Source organism: Pithys albifrons, chromosome 10 (assembly GCF_047495875.1).
Source record: "Pithys albifrons albifrons isolate INPA30051 chromosome 10, PitAlb_v1, whole genome shotgun sequence".
Classification (NCBI taxonomy): domain Eukaryota; kingdom Metazoa; phylum Chordata; class Aves; order Passeriformes; family Thamnophilidae; genus Pithys; species Pithys albifrons.
Genome location: NC_092467.1, coordinates 7,355,982 through 7,362,659, shown reverse-complemented (window position 1 = coordinate 7,362,659; position 6,678 = coordinate 7,355,982).

The window sequence follows — 6,678 nt, the reverse complement described above, 5'->3', positions numbered from 1 at the left end:
TCTGACTTCTGTGGCTTTTTTTTTTTGTGTATGTTCCCTTCATCATTTGAAAGGAGTTTGACTCTCACAATGGATAGATGGGGCTTTTCGTTTGGGTGGTGTTTTTTTGGGAGGCAGGGGTCTTCCAATCCATGTGTGCTCTCCAGAAAATGGGGATTTGTCAGTGGTGATTGGGTCTGTGGTGAGTGATGGTCCGGATGTGACTTGAGTGGGATTCTTTTGGGATGGGAAAGGGCCTGGGCTTCTGAGTGTCCATAGAGGGTTGTGGGGTCAGTAGAGGTGTTTGTGTTATCTCTCCAGCCTCCTCCCATACAAGTTCTTTAGGATACAGAATTCCTACAGAAAATAAAATTTCAGCAAACTTCATTTAAAAGGGGGGCTTTGTAGAGAAGATCCTTTCCCACTTTCCCTATTGAGAAAATGCTGCTCATCCACCTTTGGCATAAAACCATCATTTAGAAAAGTAACTAAGGTAGTAGAAATGTGTCACTTTGCTTCTGTGGTCCTTTATTTATCTTGTGATGCTATTCCCCAGCTCCCTGGGATATACTTCCCTCAAGGGTAGATGCTTTGACCATTCCCACCTTTAAATGGGAATTAATGACACGGGAAACCTGCTGGCTGATGAGGCCATTCCTGCTATTGTGTTTTTTGTGGACCAGCTGTTATTTTGCATCTTTTGCATGGGCAACATTAAACACATCACCTTCCTCACCACAGTCCCAAAATTACCCTAACCTTGTGTCTGTGTGGGGTGGAGTGTGACCAGAACAGAAGCAAAGTGAACACCAAGTCCTTTCCTCCCATTGTGACATGTCCACTAGGATTTTTGAGCTGGGGTGATGCAGCCAAAAGAAACTAATGGGAAAAGTTATGAGCCCAGAAATATTGAGGTTTTGTTCTGATTCGGGTGAAGGGGGTGGGCAGCTGCTGTTCTTTTTACCTTCCAAGAAAATGTTGCAGAGGAAAACCTGAATTAAGGAAATTGTAGGAAAGGCATTTGCACAGAAGGAGGAACAAGACATGATAATGCTTTTATTGTTGTTTTTTTTTTGTTTTTACATTCCAGTACTTCCAAGCACTGAATCCTTGAGGCTGGACCCCTTTCCCTCCCTATTCTCCTGGGGAATGAAAAAATTGGGAAAAGGGGGCATGGTTCAGTTTTGGCCACTAAGCATCATCAACGCAATAGCTGATGGGCAGCCAGGTTTTGACACAGAATGATGGAAGGGTTTGGGTTGGGAGAGACCTTAAAGATCATCTCATTCCAAGCCTCCTGCCACAGGCAGGGGCACCTTCCATTAGACCAGGTTCCTTGGGCTGAAGTCCTTAGGATCACCTCTGTGCCTCACAGAGCCTCATAGATGCAGAGCACCATTTCTGTGTCCCTGCACAAGGTGCCATATCCAGCCTGTCCATCAGAGTGGCAAGGGGAGCAGGCATCAGTCCTTTGCTTCTCCAGCTGCCCTGAACATAAATTTAGGTCAGGAGCTTGATGCTTAATGGTTCCTCTTGTTCTCAGCTGAGAAAGCATTTATCCACTCACTGCACAATTACCCGACTGAAAACAAGGTCGAAACAGCGTTGTGCTGCAAAGTGGCTTTTCAGATGATTATTAAAAAATACATGAAAAAACCCACATTATAATGAATTAGAAGGAAAAAATCCCTCCTTGTCTCTAGACATTGTTTTCTGACTTTTTGCCTATAGCCTTCTTTCTGAATCTGCTTTGTAGTTACCTAAACACCATTTTCCAACTCTATAAGGTAAGGAAGCCTCCTCTTAAGGCCATGGGGCTCTTACAAATTGAGCCTGAAATTCTCAGAAGCTGAATTTACAGCTTATGTATTCATAGAAAACATTTTGACTTTTGATCTTAGCCTCTCAGGAGGAAGTGAATCTGTTTTCTCTGTACTCACACATCCTTAAAATGTGAATAATGATATAGTAAGGATCGGTCCCAAAGGGTTTGCTGGGCACATTGAAGCATCAGGAACTGCTCCAAATGAAGCAGACAAAAATAGCACCAGCTTTTTGAAGTGCCTGTTGGTTGTGCTCCCTTTTAATCAAACACCAGCTTGGGAGACAAGGCTGCTCCAAAACGATTAATATATCTGCTCATATGCCAGGCTTTTCCCCATAACTGAGTTTTAAGGCAATCAAAATAAGATTAGCCCCAGCTCCCTTCAAATACAGCCTAGAGCAGATGAGCTAATCAAGATTACACTTGAAGCATCTTATAGTGCCAGGCTGTGCCAGCCCAATTATTGTTAGGACACGAGGGCTTTCCTCTTTCTGCAAAGCCTGGTGCATCAGGTGTGGCTGCTTGGATTTCTCCTAACCTTTCACACTTCCAGGGTGCCCTGATGCTGCTTCAGTATCCATATGCCACTTCCCTTCTTATTTTGGGTGGGTTTTTAGTGCTATTTGGTCTTCCTAGATTTCCATTTTTCGGTAATCAGCCTTCATAGGCTTACACAACCTCTGGCTGAACACACCTCTCCCATCTCTCCCTGAACATGGCTTTTGGAGAAGAAATCAGCCAGCCTTAGGTGGATAAGGATTTGCTGAGCTGGTTTTTGGATGCCCTTACCTGGGGCCAAACAGTCAGAAGAGAGGCACTTCTGGTTGCTAGGTGAAACTGTTTTTATTTCTCCAAGTCTGTGCTTTCCCCTTTTCCTGGGATGTTGATATTGGCCTGTGTGACTGTCCTGCATCTCCTGCCTGTGGAGGTTGGGAAGGGATGGTCCCAGGAAGGGAGCCAGGCACAAACTGCTGAGAGGATGATTTACAAAACTCTGCAAGAGCCTCTGTTTGGGCTAGAAGCTCATGTTATGAGGGCAGCCCTGCTTTGCTATCTTGAAATGCCTTCTAGAGGTCCAGCAGTTAAGGTCCTGGCAGAAATCCATGCACAGGAAAAGTGACTGGAGATCTTTTTCCCCCTTGGAGAGAGGCCAGGGCATGTTCTAGAAGGGTGCTGGAACCCAGCTCAGTGGGAACAGGTCAAGTGTGGCCAGTTGGTAGTTTCTTATGTGACCCAGATGAGAAAGGTGGTGAAGCTGCTGGGAGGGAAATTCTGCCATCAAAGACATCAGTAATTCAGCTTCAGCTGAGCCAAGATTTCATCCCGGTTGTTCAGTTACTGATTAAACTGAGGACAGCTGCTTAGGAAACAAGTGGGAGCTCTTGACAGGGAAGATCTCCTTAGGTCTGCCTGGCTTTCCCAGCCATCTGGATGCAGAGTTGGACCTGGCCTGGCTCATGAGTATATTCTGCACCCACAAGTGGTTCCCCAGGCTATTCAGCTGGGAAGGACAACCTATTTGCAGAGCCTGGTTTCAGCATGCTGTCTCCTGTGGCTTTTAAATTGAACTCTGACTCTTTGCTTGCTGATAAAGGGGCCCACCAGGGCCTGTAGGATCTGCTTTTCCTGAGGCCATGTAAATGATGGGGGCTGTCAGTCACTGAGTGATGACTCATCTGGATGCCTAAAGATGCCACTTGTGAATTGCCTGATTCATGAATGAGGATCTTAGTTTGCTCCTTGTGACTCTGCTCTGAGCCACTGCTGAGTGTTTGGGGACTGTTCCACTCTCTTATTCAATGACCTCGGATGGGAACATGCAGAGAAGGATTCTGGGTAGACCCAATAGTTCTGCTTTTCACACTGAAGCATCTCCAGGGTCTCCATTCCCAGTGGGACACGATGTGGATCAAAGCATCTCCCAGCTGCCTCTGAAGATATCTGGCCTGTGTTTGGAAGGAATGAGATTTGGGTCTGGGCACTTGTGGGTTAGCCCCACACAACCTGCAGTGGCCTTGCACGCAGAGCATGCCTGAGTTGATCTTGATGGTAACCTGCTTGGCTGGGGAGAAACCCAGGATCAGAGGGGCAAATTGGAGGGAAAATCCAATTCTGTAACTCCAGAATGAACACTAGGGCTGAAGCTCTTCACAGTCTTGTAGAAGGGCTGGGTGCTTTGCCTCTCCTAAGCCTCCTCCCTCACTGCTCCCTTCCTTTCCCTGGTGAGATGGTGCAAGGTTGGGGTAGTGGTGCAGGGGGCAGCTAGGCTTTACCTCAGCCAAAAATGTCTTTCTCTTCCTTTATTTCCTCTCCATCCTGGCCTGCCCACAGGCTGGCAAGGCTGGGCTATTTTGCTTTCATAAGCTGCATTATGTAAGCCGTGTCTTGAGTGAGGACACAGTGCCAACTTGGACTCCACAGCGGGAAGGAGCTACATTCCTCAGCACTGGGTTTAATCCCTGCCTCCAGCCACAGTTGGTTTGCTAAAAGGAATCTGAGGGCTGTGATGAGGTTTCTAATCCCTTGCTCCAGGTGGAGCCAGCTCTCCTTTGTCAACAGGTTGTGCCCATGACTCCTCTTAGCAAGCCCTTTCCTTGGCTGTCAGGAGGGTTGGCCCAGGCATGCAGACCACACCTGGGCACCTTCTTCTCCTCCCCTTGTTTGCTGAACACTCCTTGCTTCATGGCTTAGCTCGCACTTTCTCAGAAAGGATGGTGAGGGAGGAAAATGGAAGTGGAAACTTCTACAATTCTAGCCCCAGAAAACAATGGCAGAGGTTGCTTGCCAGTCTGGCATGGAAAACACAGGCTGCAGAGTCCAGGGAAGGACCACACTGGTACCAACATCTTCTCCACCTGTCCTACCACTGACTGCCCTCCCAGGGTGTCCCATCTCTAGGATTCTTGTCCCACCAAGGATCTGGGGGAGCCTTGGAGATCCTGCACCCAGAGGTCCTATGACAGCAGCCTGGCTGGGTGGAGGGTGCAGGGCAGTAATGGATACTTAGCAGGATGTCTGTTGGCTTCCCAGCAGCCTAAGCCCAGTGCCTTAATCCTCTGAGTTTGGAACTGATGATCTTCAGGAGCCCATTTGGCTGGGCATGGGCCATGCAGCTTCAGAAGGAAAGGTCCTCATCCTCCACACAGGTCTTAGATGAAGCTGACAGCAGCAGTGCCTTGTTTTCATTTCCTGTGGGTGGATAAGGCACTAGACTCCACAGTTTTTGCTGGCAGCTTCCTCCAGTGCCAAACATGTTGTTAAAATGAGAATTATTAATCAGATCCAGGGTTAGGCTATTATTTCTCCTCACAGAGCTGGGTGGCTCAAGCCCATCCTTATGGCTTGTGAAGATGCTGAACAGCTGGCTAGATTGCCCAGCTGCTTCTGTCCTGAGTTGGAGCTTGGCCAAAATGCCTAAAATCCTAGGAAACCAAGGGAATAGGAGCCTCCTTCTCTGCTGAGCTGAACCTGTAGGACTCTGGAATCATGATGGCCAGCAGGTATTTGGTAAAATGCTAGGACCAACATTTGCTTCAACCACAAAACCCAACCTACCTAACACCTCTCCTTGTGTAGGGGACCCTGAGCAAGTCCCCAAGTGTGAGGTGGGAATAGCTGTGCCCAAGACTATGTTGTCCAGATGCCATTTCCATTTAGGAAGCTGCCCAGCAATGGCCAGGCTTAGAGATGGGCTTAGTTTGTCTCTGAAACTTGGAGGCCAGGGCTTCAGCTGGCTGAATCACCAAAAACTATGTGCTTGCTCTGAAATACAAGATATTTTCAGAGTATTTTCCATCCAGACATTTAACACATGCTGGGTGATTAACTGGCTCTCTTTTTTCACCTCTCCTTGTGGCTGGCTCTCCTGGCAAGTTCTCCATCCGCTTCTCTAAATGCTTTCACTGTAAAATGGATGCCTTCCCTCCTGGCAAATAACCATGCCAGTGATCAGCGGGTGACGTTGCCACTGTGGGCTGTAGACCTGTGAGGAAGCATTTCATTAAAAGAAGAGTTTGCTTTGGAATGAAAGTTTTTTTATCTGTTATCTCTCTAGGAAAAAGAAAACTGCTTGTGAAGGCTGGCTGGGGAAGGAGAAGGTCTCTAGAGTCTTGTCAGAGCTGTACCCTGCAACAATTTGGGGCTGTGCACAGAGCTGGGGCTGTGCCCTGTCTACCAGGAGACAGGGACACTCCATGGATGGTGGTCTGGGACCAAATCCTAAAGATCTGGTGCATGCTAGCAGTCTGTGCCATGGAAACGTCCTGGTCAGTGAGGTGTTCCCTCTGGGTCATTTGGTCTCTGTTTTCATGGGGAGAGAGAAGAGTTGGCAACTTAAGTGTGATTTGTAGAGGTCATGTGTGGCAACCCCTATTCACACCTCTCTGTGCATGGTAGGGTATGGCTCAGAAACATCCCAGGATACAGAGCAGTATCCAGAACCCCACAAAAGGTGTCTGCCTGGCTTATACTGGCAACAGAGAGCAGTAGGGGTTAAATACAGCGTGAATGGTGCCACTGCAACATTCCTATGTTTATAAGGGTAAGGCTTCAGCATGGCAGGAGCAGAAGAGCCCTGAGTCAGCTGTAAGCCAGAGTGGTGACTGCAAAGCACCCAGGAAGGAATTGGCCATTCAATTTTAGCCTGCAAATGAGTAAGCACGAGTCTACATGATTCCTCTTGAGACAAAACAGCCCTTCTGCATGTTACATTTTGCTGTTGGGCTTGGGCTGGAGAAGGTCATGGAGTCCATAAGATAGGAGCTTCTGCTGGAAGATCTGGTCTTGGCAAGCCAGAAATCTCCATGGAAGGGTTGGGGTGGGGAGATGGTGGTGATACCAACTGAGTTCTGCAGGTCAGTGGGATATCTTGGGTA